The sequence below is a fragment of the Pantherophis guttatus genome, chromosome 2 (genome assembly GCF_059756535.1).
Source record: "Pantherophis guttatus breed Tessera chromosome 2, ASM5975653v1, whole genome shotgun sequence".
NCBI classification, from domain to species: Eukaryota; Metazoa; Chordata; class Lepidosauria; order Squamata; family Colubridae; genus Pantherophis; species Pantherophis guttatus.
Window position 1 is genome coordinate 90,404,965 of NC_142064.1, and position 16,163 is coordinate 90,421,127.

The following is a 16,163-nucleotide window of genomic DNA, read 5'->3' on the forward strand; positions in this document are numbered from 1 at the left end:
ATGAAGCTTGCTGTCAGGAAAAGGTAAAGTTATTAACATAACGTAACACAACACAACACAGCTAATGTAACAATGCATTGTACAGAATTTAAAGAACCCGTAAGACCATGCATTAATTGCAGCAGAAATATATTCTGTTTGTCCATGTAAAGCCGTGTGCTTTCTTGTGTACTTGCAAGAGTGGCATTTAGATTTGAATTCCACCCTTTTTAAAGTCAAATTTTGAATCATTTCTTCCCACATACCTTTCCATCATAAACCTAATTAACTGCTACAGATCTGGGAGTTGCTTCTAGAAAAATGCAGACACTGTATTCCTATTTATTATTATTTATTTGTATTTGTAATCCACTTTATTTTTTTTTTACAAATAACTCAAGGTGGCAAACATATCCAAACAACACCTTCTTCCTCTTATTTCCTCCTCCCAACAACAACCCTGTGAGGTGGGTTGGGTTGAGAGAGAATGACTGGCCTAACATTACACAGTTGACTTTCATGGCTAAGATGGGACATGAACTCACAAATCTCCTGCTTTCTAGCCTAGTGCCCTAACCACTAGACTAAACTGGCTCCAAGGTGCTAAGAGTTGCTAAGAGTATTCCCTCTTTATTTGACTGGTCAAATTCTTTTCCAATATTATTTTATTCAGCCCTGTTTTTACTCTCCTAAGAATGAAATAGTGTACATTTATTTTTGTAATTGTTTTAGAGCCTGGAAAGAGATGCTGTAATATGAACCTGATCTATATATTACTGAACTCTGATGTCTGCAATCTTTAGCAGTGCATCATAAGGCAACAATTTTTGAACCAGGGTACAAATGAGCTAACTTACATGATACATCTAAAATTTGGGGAGCCATGACTCCCATGGGATTTGAAATTTGACAAATTTGCAGTCACTTCAGTGCTGCTATGTTGCCGTGCCAACACCCAGTTTCAGTAGACTGGCCCTCCTTCAGCTGCTAGAGATGAGTTAGACCAATTCTGCCGTAAACCTTCAGAGACCATCCCACTATTTATTGTTGGAGGGTGATCACCTGCAGTCAAGCCGGCAGGAAGTAGGAAGTCACTTCCATTCCCACTGCTTTTTTTGGCTTTGGTCATTCAGTTTCTTGGTTCAGATAAGGAAATATCTCTAACACAATGACTCAACAGGGCACAGAGTGTTTAGCTGAAAGATAAAACCAGTAGCTTAAGCTAAAGTCTGCCTGCTCACTACAGAAGCGTTGATGGAGTTCAGCTTAACTAATGTATTCATTAGATAGATGTGTACCCTTTTTCCAAGTTCAGTTGTAGTTATAATGTTAATAGTTGTATGTCTAGTTTAATGAAAAGAAGGACTAGGGGTGAGTGACATGATAGCAGTGTTCCAATATCTCAGGAGCTGCCACAAAGACAAGAGAGTCAACCTATTTTCCAAAGCACCTGAAGGCAGGACAAGAAGCAATGGATTACAAGAAGTAATCAAGCAGAGAAGCAAACTAGCACTAAGGAGAAATTTCCTGACAGTGAGAACAATTAATCAGTGGAATGACTTGCCTCCAGAAGCTGGGGGTGCTCTAACACTGCAGGTTTTTTAGAAGAAATTGGACAATCATTTGTCTCAAGTGGTATAGGGCCATGATGGGGAACCTATGGCACGCATGTCAGAGGTGGCACGCAATGCCCTCTCTTTGGGCACGCGAGCCATTGTCCCAGCTCAGCTCTGCCACACATGCGTGCGCACCTCCCTTGGGCCAGCTGGTCTTGGGGTCTCTGCCGCGCATGCATGAGGGTGGGGAGCATGCAGGGGCTGTGCACACATGCATGGGGGGACGGGACGCATGTGGGGCTGCGCATGCATGCGGGGCACATGCTGGGCGCATACGCAGGGGGCGCGTGCATGTACTGGGTGCATGCATGGGGGCAGGATGCATGCACAGAAGCCATGCGTGCATTGCATTTTGGGGGTTCGCATGAGTGCTTTGGGCACCCAGTCTGGAAAAGGTTAGCCATTACTGGTATAGGGTCTCCTGCTTGAGCAGAGGGACTAGAAGACTTCCAAGGTCCCTTCCAACTCTGTTATTCTCTTATTTTGTCTCCACAGACTGTGACATAAGCCAGAGGCCCCAACCTTTTGGGCACCAGGGACCAGTTCCATGGAGAGATGTTTTTCCATGAACCAGAGGGGGCATGGTTTCATGTGCTGCCTGCATCGCACGGATGGGGCTTCGCTTCTTTGTGCGTCCAGGTTACTGGCATGCCACGATTCAGTACTGGCCCTTAGATCGGGGATTGGGAACCCCTGGCATAAGTAAAATAAGTGAAGGAAAAAAAGTGATTAAATGTAAATGAAATTATAGGAATCTTAAATGTTGCTGCAATATTAAAACACTAAACTGACTGTGTAAAGATGAACCCTAAAACTTTTAGGGTTTTAGGAAGTCTCACAATTAGAATTTTTTTTTTCTAATACTAAAAGATAACAACATTGAAAAATGCTCTCACTTGTTAACTCACTTGTTAACTAACATAGGGATAGCTGTATTTCATTGCTTGTGATAGCAAAGTATTTGGGGGGATGAAGAATTAACAAGGTAGTTAGAAAGGCTGTTCTGCAGCTACCAATCGCAATGTACTTCACTTCTGAAAGAACATTCACCTTTCTTGCCATTGTTGTTAAGTGAATCACTGCAGTTGTTAAGTTAGTGACACAAGTTGTTAGGGGAATTTGGCTTGTCAGAAGATTGCAAAAGGTGATCACATGACCTCGGGAAAGTACATCATAAATAGTTGTCAGTTGCCAAGCGTTTGAATTTTTGATCAGGTAACCAAGGTGCAATGGTCGTAAGTGTGAAAACGGTCATAAGTCACTTTTTTCAGTGCCGTTTAACTTGGACCGTCACTAAACAAACAAATTGTTGTAAATCGAGGACTACCTGCATATTCTCAGGCTCCTCTTGAACAATGCCAGAACAAGAGGGTTAAATACTGTAATAGTGATAACTCAAAGGATGATTTAATGCTCTCTCACCCATGAGCTGGGGATGAGATGAAGGAACATCATGGGGACATGGTGGCTGGTAGGGAATATTTGTGCAGAGGGAGAAAAGCCCATGGACAGTAGAATGAAAAGGTGTTGAGTGGAATCAACATGGTGGGATGTCTTATTGTTCCAGCAAAGATGATCCATCAGGGTTGACCAAAACACCCCAGTCACTGATTCAACAAAGGTTTGATTAGAGGAATGATCTCACTGGCATGTCTTCCAAAACAATTATGGCTATTTATTTATTTATTTATTCATTTTTTTTAATTTGATTTATATGCTGCCCTTCTCCGGAGACTCAGGGCAGTTTACAATGTGCTCAGCAATAGCCTTCATCCTTTTTGTATATTTATACAAAGTCAGCTTATTGCCCCCACAACTGGGTCCTCAATTTACCTACCTTAGAAAGGATGGAAGGCTGAGTCAACCTTGAGCCTGGCGAGATTTGAACCTGCAGTAATTGCAGGCAGCTGGTCTTAATAACCAGCTTAATAACAGGGTGCCTTAGACCACTGTACTACCAAGGCTCTTTATTTATTTATTTAATTTATTTATAATTAAATTTATATACCGCCCTACTCCCGAAGGACTCAGGGCGGTGAACAGCCAAAAAAGTAAAATATACATAATACAAACGTTAAAAACAATTTAAAATACATTAAATACTTTGGCCAGATTTAAAACACCCCAATTATAAAACCAATTTTTATTTATTTATTTATTTATTTATTTATTTATTTATTTATTTATTTATTTATTTATTTAGCCGCCCATCTCAATAAGTGACTCTGGCTGGTGAACAATCCTAACATAAATTAAAAAACAAAATTTCCATCGTAATACAAAGAACAAAATACAAGAGCCGATGAGGATTTTTATTTCCACGTACAAATTGCACATTTATTCAAAACAAAAGCTTCTCTATACCACATTATTGGATATGTCCCATTCATTTCTTCCTTGAATAGTAGTAGATAGTAGATATATTTCACTGAATGATCAGGGTCAAATCTTAAATTTTGAGAGTTACCAAAGGTTAAGCAACTCTATCATATTACTGTGATATTTTGGTCCCAAAATTACTATGTTCTAAGAGATCATGAGCAGCTGAAATACATGATTATTCCTACACTTTCTACTTCTTGGGAGATAGAATGTTTGTCCCTATTTTTCTGTACTAAATCTTTAGGCATATTATCTTAAATTGTTATGTTAACAGGTCATAATTTGAAATGAGAATTCCTAAGTTAGCCCTGTAAGGACAAGACTGAGATATAACTAAGCAAGGTAATTTCAGTCAGCCCTGAGCAATCCTAGTTAGATTCCATACACCTTCAATAAGCTGTCGTCAGAGCTTATTCGGAGCTCCTTCGGAGCTTATTCGGAGCTCCTTCGGAGCTGTCATCAAAAATTTTGTGAGCCTCTGCATCTGATTTAGAAATAGAGGACTGAATATTTGACAAGTCCCTGCGTGTCAGTGACATCTTGATTTACTATCAGAATGCCACTTCTGGTGACTGAAAAGACCAAAATGTCACTGGAAGAATAATGCTCGCAGTGACAACCTAAGCTCTGAAAACAAGTGAAAACAAGTGGTTCTAGAACTCTCCAATCCTGTTTGTGCCACACCTGAGCCAAATTGTGCTTTCAAAGTAATATGATTTGGAATTTGTCTTCAGTTATGTTTCTTTTTCTTGTGCCATATCCGTCATTGGATGTTGGCGATCATGTTGGCAATCCTATTTTTATCAACAGCCGCATGAAAAAGAGCTGTTGAGTATAGTCCAAACCAGTCCCTTAGATTTTCAAGCCATGATGTTCTTCTCCTGCCTGAACCTCGTTTGCCTTCAATCTTTCCTTGGAGGATTAAGTGAAACATGCTATATTTTTATGGGTGTCGCATCACATGACCAAAATATTCTAACTTTTGCTTTTTTATGGTTTTGATGATTTCCCTTGGCTTTCCCAGGTGGTTTATCACCTCCTCATTTCTGATTTTGTCAACCCAACTTATATGTAACAGCCGCCTGTAAATCCTCATTTCAAATGCTTCTAGTCTCTTCAAGTGGCTTTGTGTCAGAGACCAACTCTCCACTCCGTAGAGTAGGATAGAAAAGATGTAGCATCTGAGAAGCCTGATTTTCAATCTTAGGCTTATGTCATGACTGCAGAAGACCTTTTTCAGTTATGTTTAGAGCAAACTTTATTTTCTTGCAAGATTATAGCAGATTGGGGCTTTGGAGTCCACAGTTGGGAGAGTAAAATGCTCTGCTATTTTAGTCCTCTATCCACAGTTACCCAAGTGCATACAGTATCTTGCAAGGATTCCATACAAGACACCTGAAATTGACATCAGCATAGTTGCCTAACTTGCGGGTTAATTTACTTACAGCCATGTTCCCCAAAGACTTTGAATCCAAAGCTGGAAATCAGCATATCTTCAGAAAAAAACAGGAGCTGAATTAAAAATCCATTGAAATTAGTGCAATTAAGTACCGTATTTTTCGGAGTATAAGACACACTTTTCCCTCCCCTAAAAGAGGGTGAAAATTTGGGTGCGTCTTATACACCGAATGTAGCTCCGCCCACCCACCAGCCCCCACCCTTTTGGAGCTTTTGGAGGCTGCAAATGCAGCCTCCCAAACAGAGAGCCTCTCAAACAGCCTCCAAAAGGTCCGTTTGAGAGGCTGCCTTTGCAAAGAGAAGCTCCTTTGCAAACGGAGAGCCTCTCAAGCAGAATTTTGTTTTTCTTATTTTCCTCCCCCCAAAATAAGGTGCATCTTATACTCTGGAGTGTCTTATACTCCAAAAAATATGGTACTTAGGCAGGATTACCCTTAGGATTACACTTCCAACACGCCCACTCAGAGGTTCCACCGAACCAAATGATACTTAAGTAAAGAAATATTTGTAGAGAGTCATTTCAAATATTGGTGAACTAATCTCTTTCAGCATCTCTCGCCAATAAGTACCGCATGCTGACTGGGCTGTTGGAAGTGCAATCACACAATATCTGGTTGGCTACAGATTTTTCATCTTGATGTAGAAAATCAGAGATACTAGTTAGAAACTGACTTCTTTTCCTGCTTCTTCATCATTTCTTCTCTCCAAAAACAGTCATAGGTTAATCCATATTCAAAGCTTTTTAAGCCCAGAATATTCATATTCCAAGCTAGCAAAGAATGACATTCTATTGTTTGGTGAATAGCATGCCTGAACTACACCCTAAAGCAAGCAGACCAATCAGATACCAGATTGATAAGGCTGGCTGGTCTACTTTTGAGCAAAAGGATGACCTCACTGGAGTGCTGTTGGCTGGGTCAATATATTTTGCTAAGAGCCAGATGTAACACAATAGGGAAAGGAAGGGAAAGGGAAAGGGGAAAAGGGAAGGAAAAGGAAGGGAAAGGAAGGATGATAAAATATGGTTTAATTTGAGTCTCTTCCCAGGTGACCCACAAACATGTTAGAAATAAACATGGAATCCACAGAAGTAACTATAGATTGCTGCTGTCATCTCTCATTGTCCAATTGATTTACAATCTTACTGACAGAATTGTGGGGTGTGTTGGAGTGAGAAAGAGAAAAATTGGAAAAGCAGTTCCCTATTCTGATGTGGCAACACACAAATATTTTCATGCATCATGGCATCTTGGTAAAAGAAAGCTATCTGAAACAGGATTTTCCTGTTGGCAAGGAGACACTATATTTGCTTAAAACAACAGTTGTATGTTTCTGCAATATTCAACAGGTACAAACAAGGAAACATACTGCTAGATGAAAAAGACAGGAGGGGGGGTGATATCTACAAGGATTACAGCCTGACATTTATAAAGATGGTTGAAAACATTTCAATGAGTGACATAAGGTACTCAGGTATTTTAAATGCTTTGCTCATTCCTATATGTTTCCTAAAAATACGAACAGCCTTTAATTCTCCCTGGATTTGGTTTAGTGGCACAATAAATGAATATTTTTCAGCTGTTAGAAGCACTAACATTCATCTCTCCATCAGCTACTTTAAAAAAAAAAAACAAACCTTAGAAATGTCCTTCCAGTTTTTCATAGTCATTGTTCAGACTTGAGTCTCAGTTTACACTAAAGACACTTCATTCCATTTTTTGACAGATTTGTAGAATTGCCAGTTCTTGCATTTGTAGCAAGCTCAACAAAATGACTTATGAGATTTATTTATTTCTTTATAACTCAACACAAGGTCAAGAACGGAATACTAGTATAAGGTTTGACACAGAACAGGCTTATCCCGTGAAACTATAAAAACTGAAAGTCACCTACCCCTCTGAGGGAAGGAAGGTTCCCACCACTATCAAGTACTGACAGGGAAAGAAGCAGCAGTGCTTAATTTTCTGTAAAGTTTTAAACAAAGGTGTGATTTTTAAAGCGTTTGAAGGGTCTTATTAAAAACATATGTATGTTTACCATAAAGGGTACCACGATCATAATTAAGAAAAGAAGATGGAGGGAGCAGTGGAGGAATTACAAAATTGGTTGTTCCTACCAAGTTTTTTTGTTCTATTGTGACTTTCTTAATAACTTGTTCATTACCTCACCTACCAATTTGTAAGTTTAAATCCATGGTTTTAAAAATGTGATGTCCTTAATTTGAAGCCAAGGTTTGCTGGATGCTAATTCACAGAAGTGAGCTGGTTTGGTGTAACAGTTGCAGAGCTATGCTGGCTGGAGAATTCTGGGAGTTGAAGTCCACAAGTCTTAAAGCTGCCAAGTTTGAAGACCTCTGAGTTAGAGCAACAGGTTAGAAACTGGGAGACCATGACTTCACGTTCTGCCTTAGGCACAAAGCCAGCTGGGTGACCTTGGGCTAGTCAGTCTCTCAGCCAGTGGGAACCCACTTCCAAAAATCCTTGCCAAGAAAACTGTAGAGACTAGTCCAGCAGTTAAAAACTGACTCAAAGGCACACACGCACACCATTCACAAAAACCACAGTTCGACATGTAATCTGAACCCAGATCAGGTGCCCCTGTGTGTGTGTGTGTGTTAATCTATGTTTCACTTTTGTGGTCTCTGAAGCGAATGACAGGAGGCTGGAAAGCTTGCAAAATAGGGCAGAGGTAGCACTTCTATCCTTCCTCGTCCTCTCCTGTTCCACGGTCATGAGATACTTTGTGTGTGAAATGGGGATGCAAGGCAGGGAAAGAAGCTCAGCCTGTCCGTGATTCTTCCATTCATAAACATTCCACTGCAGGTTCATTGAAAAAAATAAATAAATAAAATTAACAAATGGGAAGCGGAAGGAATGGAAACAAATGCTGTCATGCAATTACAAAGGTGATTGGGATACTGGTCAGAAGGAAAGCTAGCCAAAACAGTCATGCTGTAGTATACTCTTTCTGTCAATAAATAATTGGCTACCAGATTGCTAATTTGCTGATGAGATGAAACCTGACATTAGCATTGTCTAAGAGTTTCTTTTCTCCAAGGATATATTTGTATGAGATAGTAGATCAAGTAGAAAAAGACATATCACATTTGGAAGCTTCCCACTGAAACCCTTTATTGAAATGGGCAAGGGGACAAGTACCCTCTTCATACGCCTAGAATGAGACCTCCAGAACAAGTTAATATCCAACCTTACTCCTCTAATCTCTCACTCGCCTACCTAGAAGCTGGAGAGGTCGAGATATAATTGGAACTCCATCTTCATACCAAACAATTTCTCCTCTTAAGCAAACACAAGAAGTCACTTTTTCTGAGTGTTTCATCTGCAAATTGTCTTTTGAAAAATCCACCTAACACTGAAGCCTACAAATCACCTTAGGGTCTCTGAGCTCAAAGAGTCTCATGTTCTGGATTCTTCCAGAAACTATTGTACTTCTTATTTTAGCATCTTTGGAACCCTGAATCCCAGCTAATATCTGAAGAAAAAAAAATATCAAGTTTTTAATTTTATATTACATATACATATCAATGTGTGAACTGTGTGAAACCTGGGTGCCATACATTTCAATACAAATAAAATAATATTATTAATCATAGTTATCACATCCATTCAGCTTATATATTTCTAATTATACACTTTTATATCAAATTATAATCTTTCATTATTTCATATTATTTGAATATACATACTACCGCTGTTCAATTTCTAAACCTCTCTTATCATTACACTTATCATATCTTATGAAAATGTGTATACTACTATTTCCCCTTTCTCTTATTTCTGCCTTTATTCTAACTTTTATTCATGTGACCATTATATTAAAAGACATTCCTTTTGTATGACAATACTATCCTTCATTATTTCATTGTTCAATATTTAAATATGTAATTCTAATACCAATCACAATATTATTTAATACAAATTAAATATAAATGTATTTAATATACAAATTAATTCTATTCATATTCTTTACATTCATCCAATCTATATGATTCTACTATTAATACACCTGTTTATACCAGTATTAAAATATGTTCTTCCATCATTTTATTAGTCTTCAGTATTTCAATATATTATTCTAATGCCAAACACAATATTATTTAATCATACAAAATAACTCTGTTCATATTCTTGCTTTCATCCAACCTTTATGATTCTAGTATTAATACACATGTTTATATTAAAATATGTTCTTTTCATTATTTAATTGCTCAACATTTACTAATCACAATATTGTTTAAGCTTGCCTGTTCTAATTTCTCCTTATGCCACCACTATAAAAAAAGGAAAGTAAAAGGAAAAAAAGAGGATTTTTTCTTTCTTTTCCTTCCTTTCTTTTTACTATCCGCTTTCTATCCATCATCTTTTGTCCTCATCAATACTTTAATTCTTATTCTTTTTTTAACTTGCCTCCCATATTCTTCTCTTAAATCTTAAATCTCTGTATGTATCTGTCTACGTCCTGCCTGATCAATCTAAGTGTTTCTCCCATCCCTACCCTTTTTCACTGTCTAGCTTTGAAGTTATCAAACTTCAAACCTAACCCCTGTCTCCCTTCCCAAAGTATCTTCCATTCTCTTTTCAATATCTGAAGAAATTTTGTTGCGATAAATTTGGCCTGATTACCAATGACATACTATCTTTTTTTCATTTCTTTTTTACATTTCTATCAGAATTCAAGAAAGACTATATCTGGGAAAGACATTGGAAGGTAAGACTTAAGAAAAAAATGTCAAAAAAAAATCTGCAAATTTTTAAAATTAGGGTTCAGCTCTATACAAATCTCTCAAATATTTTGAAAGATGTACCTTCTTTTTTGGGGGGTAACAAGTGTTACCAAACCAGGTATTTGGAAGAAGAATTCCAATTTTACCTTTCAGAAAAGCAAAATTAGAGTTTTTAGGCAAATGATGGTAGCAAACGTATAGAAATATATACAGTATATATTTGAAAACTGTAGTAATCTTTCACCTCTTGGAAACATCTGGCTGCACATTTAGATATATTTATTCACATATTTCATTAAATGTGGGACCTTACATCCACCTTTAGATCTTCTTACTTCTTGGCTTGAGAGAGAAAAATGTAACTTGGAACATTCCATGGATACATTCCTGAATTACTTGGAAAAAATAAGCCCAGAACAAGGTGTATGTCATCCAGTTTATTCATATGAAAAGAGACATGTATTTCAAGGTAATTTTTTTTAATGTGCATGTGTATATATAAACATAGTTTATTTCTAGAGAGTAACATATTTGGGCGTGGTGGTTTCGTGAGTTTTCCGAACCTGTTTATCCATCTCTAATTAAACACATCTTAGAAGACAGATTGCATAGGACATAATTAAAATGTCTCTAACAATGATGTGTTTTTTTAGTCTTCGTATTGAAATATGATTGGGTTCATCAGTTTCATCTCTGTCTTACCGTTTGCATGCTTCGCATTAAGAGCAAAGACTAGTTTAATATGTGGCTCTTTTCAGCTGCTTCTGGGCATGGTACTATGCCACAGTTTTTGGATGTGGGGCTAAGCCTACGAGATGGCTTAATCACTCTGTTCTTTAGTGGAATATTTGCTTTGCTACTGGGTAAGAAGTGGCATTCAGTTGTGGTCGCTCTCTGTTGTAAGCCTTTCAGCAGACATTGCAAAAACAGTGGGGAAAAAATGTTCTTGGCATGTGGTAACAGCAAACAGAGAGATAGCAGATAAGAGGTGTTGAGCATAAAAGTAGCAATAATGTGATCAGACATTAGAAAACTCAAGCATAACTAGATTAAGCACACATTACTTCTTTCTTTCTTCTTCTTTCTCCTGAGAAAGAAGAAAATATATCTGATATCATATGAACTACACTGCTCAAAAAATGTTTATTAAAATTTAAAATATTAAAATACAAATACATCTGTAACAAAAATACATCCATGATAGTTGTACAATTCAATGTCGTTCTAACAGTACACAAATCTTAACTGTATTCATATATTCTCAGATATACAGTATGATATATACTGCTCAAAAAAATAAAGGGAACACAAGCAGAAGACATCCGAGATCTGAATGAATGAAATAGCCTTATTAAGTACTTTGTTCGTTACATACAGTAGTTTTGTGTTCCCTTTAGTTGTTTGAGCAGTGTATAAACTACTGTATGTAACGAACAAAGTATTTAATAAGGCTATTTCATTCATTCAGATCTCGGATGTCTTCTGCTTGTGTTCCCTTTATTTCCTTGAGCAGTATATATCATACTGTATGTCTGAGAATATATGAATACAGTTAAGATTTGTGTACTGTTAGAACGACATTGAATTGTAACAACTATCATGGATGTATTTTTGTTACAGATGTATTTGTATTTTAATATTTTAAATTTTAATAAACGTTTTTTGAAAATTAAAAAAAGAAAAAAGCACACATTAGCAACTGAAGCCCTTGGATCAAACCTCTCCTCTGAGGATAATATTTAATGGTCTGGCTGCCAGGGTTGAGGAGGGTATTACCCTATGATGACAGCTATTAGCAATGTGAACGGAAGCCTATACTGATGAACTGAGCTTGTTATCATAATTGTCACTCTAGGACAGCCTTCTAATGTCTGTATCTGGGCTATCGTTGCATTCTCTTGTCAGCCTAAACGTTTACCTCTCTTGACCTTTCTGTGTATAACAGCTGAAAGGAGTGGGAAGGATGCATACCCACATACGGTTGCCAAATTTCTCTGAGAATTTTTTTAAAAAAAAAAAAACTCCTCCAAACATAATTATATGGTTTAGAAGGGAAAAAAATTCCAGGTTCCTATTGCTTTTCAAATACATATGAGGCCTCCAAGAGTTTAAAAGCTGTGCTACAGTGCCCCCAAAAGGAATAGTTTTATGGCTACATCTGTCAGCTCAGCGCAAACTACTTGATTCCAAAAGAGTTTATTTTCAAAAAGGCAAAAAAAGAGGAGCCAATGATAAAACTGAGAAAGTCTGCTTCTCTAATATTCTTTATGTTTGTGTATATACACACATACACTTATGAAAAACTCGTATCTTTTATATTTTGTATAAAAAGAGCTCCAAAGAGGAGGGGGATCAGTGGTGAAATTCAAATTCACCACAATTTCAAGTTCTGTGGGGGTGGCTTGGTGGTGGGCATGGCATGGCTTGGTGGGCGTGGCAGGGGAAAGATACTGCAAAATCTCTATTTCCACCCCACTCCAGGGGAAAGATACTGCAAAATCTCCATTTCCACCCTACTCCAAGGGAAGGATACTACAAAATCCCCATTCCCTCCCCACTCCTGGGGGAAGGATATTGCAAAATCTCCATTCCCACTCCACTCTGGGGCCAGTCAGAGGTGGTATTTGCCGGTTCTCTGAACTACTCAACATTTCTGCTACCGGTTCTCCAGAACCTGTCAGAACCTGTCAGAATTAAGAAAACAGGACTCAAACTGGAACATAATTATTCCCAGAAGATAACATTGGTAGCAACTTTATTTCCTCCAGATGGAGCCACACAGTAGGATCCATTCTAACTAATGATGCAATATATTGGGACAAGATAAGGTTGGGAAATGAGGCCATGTGGTGAGACATGGATCAGAAAGATCCAGAGTCACAGTTCTTGGAAATTAAACAAAAAAAGGAGGAGTTGATTGCAATACCTTCCTCCTTTCCTTTCCTTTCCTTTCCTTTCCTTTCCTTTCCTTTCCTTTCCTTTCCTTTCCTTTCCTTTCCTTTCCTTTCCCTCTCCCTCTCCCTCTCCCTTTCTTTCTTCTCCTTCCTTTCCCTTTCCCTCCTTTCCTTTCTTTTTTTCCTCCAGCAGAATAACTTCTACAAATTTTGGCTGGCATTGTGATGTCCAAAGTGGATTTTAAATGTGCCTTATGCCAGAAAATTAAATTTTAAAGAGACATATAAGAAGTTCTCTTTGTCTCTCAGTGTTCACAAACATCCAGACAAGAAAAGCTTTGCAAAGCAGTCACTTTGGATACTGCTTTATAGCTCTTTGCATCTGTAGCTTTCCTCCTGAAGAAATCCTCAGAGCAGTGAGCATTTCAGGTCAAATAACAGGAAGATAGGGTTTGTGAGTACCTACTGGAATCTAATTGAGTTTGCTGGCCACAGCTAGTTGGACTAGATCAGGGGTGGGACAGCCAAGCTTTCTCAGGAATTCTGGGAGTTGAAGTCCACAGGTTGTAAAAGAGCCACATTTGCCCACCCCTGGACTAGATGAATCCAATATTACTTTTCATGGAGAAAAGTATTTTATCTTCTTTTTCCAAGTGGCAATTTCCACATTGTCAAAATAGAGAACATGTGGCTGTATGGATAACGTCATTTTTGCTCATGCTAATGTATACATACAGCTTTCAATTTAGAGAGCATTGCCATCATGTAAATACAAAGAAAGACGTCTAAAACTGCAAAGAAGACTGTGCTAACCTGAGCACAGGTTTGTTACCCTGATGCTGACTGCTGGTTCTCTTGTCCTGTAGTAAGGTATTTTGAAAGTAAAATTTCTGATAGAGCAGAAGGGTCAAATAGAGTTAAAGTCCTGTTTCTATCAGTCCTAGTCACCATGGTCAGTTATGAATTATCACAATGGGAGAAACTGCCTAAGAGTACCTGAAAGCCATATATTACCTTTTTCTGAAAGAGTAAAAGTATTTTCCTCTTTAATCAAATTTATCTCCTAACCAGCACAGCATGCTTGTTGTTGGCTTCTCCTGGAATGTTCCTTCAACTTAACAGAGGGATAGAATCAAGATATGTGAAGTGTTAGTACCACTTTGTAATACCTTGGGCCGTGGTGGCGCAGTGGTTAGAGTGCAGTACTGCAGGCTACTTCTGCTGATCACCAGCTGCCAGCAGTTTGGCAGATCGAATCTCACCAGGCTCAAGGTTGACTCCATCCTTCCAAGGTCGGTTAAATGAGGACCCAGATTGTTGGGGACAATATGCTGACTCTGTAAACCACTTGGAGAGGATTGTAAAGCACTGTGAAGCGGTATATAAGTGTTCTGTCCCCGTCCCACACGCACACACACCAACAGACGTTCAAGAGTTAAAGACTAAACCAGCTGACAAAATCCTTTTCCTTATGATAACGGAACTTGGCAACAACCTAGTGGCTGCCTGCCAAGAATTTATTACTTACGAAGAGGAGAGATAACTTCTCCCCGCTTCTGGTACATCAAAGTAAACAGCTCAATAATTACAGAGTAAATCAAGTCCAAAGATAATCCAGCAAAGTCTATAGCAAAAGTCCGGCAATGCAGAATGGCATGTAAGCTTTCAGCTTTGTTCATCACAAGGCTTGACTGGCTACCACACTCCCTTTTATACCCTGTGGGGTGTGGTCCAGTGACTCAGCCTAATCTCGGGCATGCCTTTTCTTCTGTTGCGCGCGCTTATCTCTGCGACACTGGCGTGGATCCAGCCAAAACTCATTACTCTCATCACTGTCCACCTGTGGCTGCATGGACATGCTTGGCCCCGGCCCTATCTCTTGCCCTTCGGCGGACACCGAAGGCATTGCCAAAGAGGAGGGTCCTGGAGAGGGAGGCCTTGCCAACTCCTCTCCTTCACTCTCGGAGTCCTCTCCTGCCAATGACATAGGCTCAGGTAACGGAGCCACAACAATAAGTCTAAGTGCTATTGCTATTGCTATTGCTATTGCTACTGCTATTGGTAAGACCATGCTTGGAGTGTTGGTTGCCATGACACAAAAAATATGTTGATACTCTAGAAAGAGTGCAGAGAAGAGCAACAAGGATGATTAGGGGTCTAGAGCAGGAGTGTCAAACTTGCGGCCCGTGGGCCGGATGCGTCACACCCACCCCTAGTTTAGTGAAGGGGGGAAAAGTCACAATATGCCACGTGACGTCGCAAGTTTGACATCCATGGTCTAGAGGCTAAAACATATGAAGAACAGTTGCAGGAATTGGGTATGTCTAGTTTAATGAAAAGAAGGACTAGGGATGACATGATAGCAGTGTTCCAATATCTAAGGAGTTGCCACAAAGAAGAGGGGGTCAAATTATTCTCCAAAGCACCCGAAGGCAAGACAAGATGCAATGGCTGGAAACCAATCAAGGAGAGAAGCAATCTATAATTAAGGAGAAATTTCTTGACAATTAGAACAATTAATCAGTGAGACAACTTGCCTCCAGAAGTTGTGAGTGCTCCAACTCTGAACTTTTTAAGAAGAGACTGGACAACCATTTGTCTGAAATGGTATAGGATCTCCTGCTTGAGCAAGGGATTGGACTAAAAGATCTTCAAGGTCCCTTTCGACTCTGTTATTTTTGTTCTGCTCTGTTTTTTTCACTCTAGCTTACAGCCTTGTGATTTCTAGTTAGATTTTCATCCAAGTTCTACCTGAGTCTAATCTTGCTCAGATGTCTTCATAATCAACCAAGGTCTGGTGGATACTTTCCAACAGAAATTACAGCCACTCTTGTGAAACAGACTTGATTCTTCTCCAATTCAACATTTCCTTGCTTGAAACATGAAGAATGTGCTATTTAAACATTGAAATTTAACACGCTTTCTCTAGGCTGCAGAGAGTAAAGGACAGGTACATTGCCCTCATTAAAACTTCATCATCAGCACCTGTTGTTGGTTTCTGTCTGTCTGCTGACATTTCTTAAGACTTTTTAAATCTTCAGATCCCATAAAACAGATCTTCAGTGTGTATTTTTTGGTCATATGCCTAAT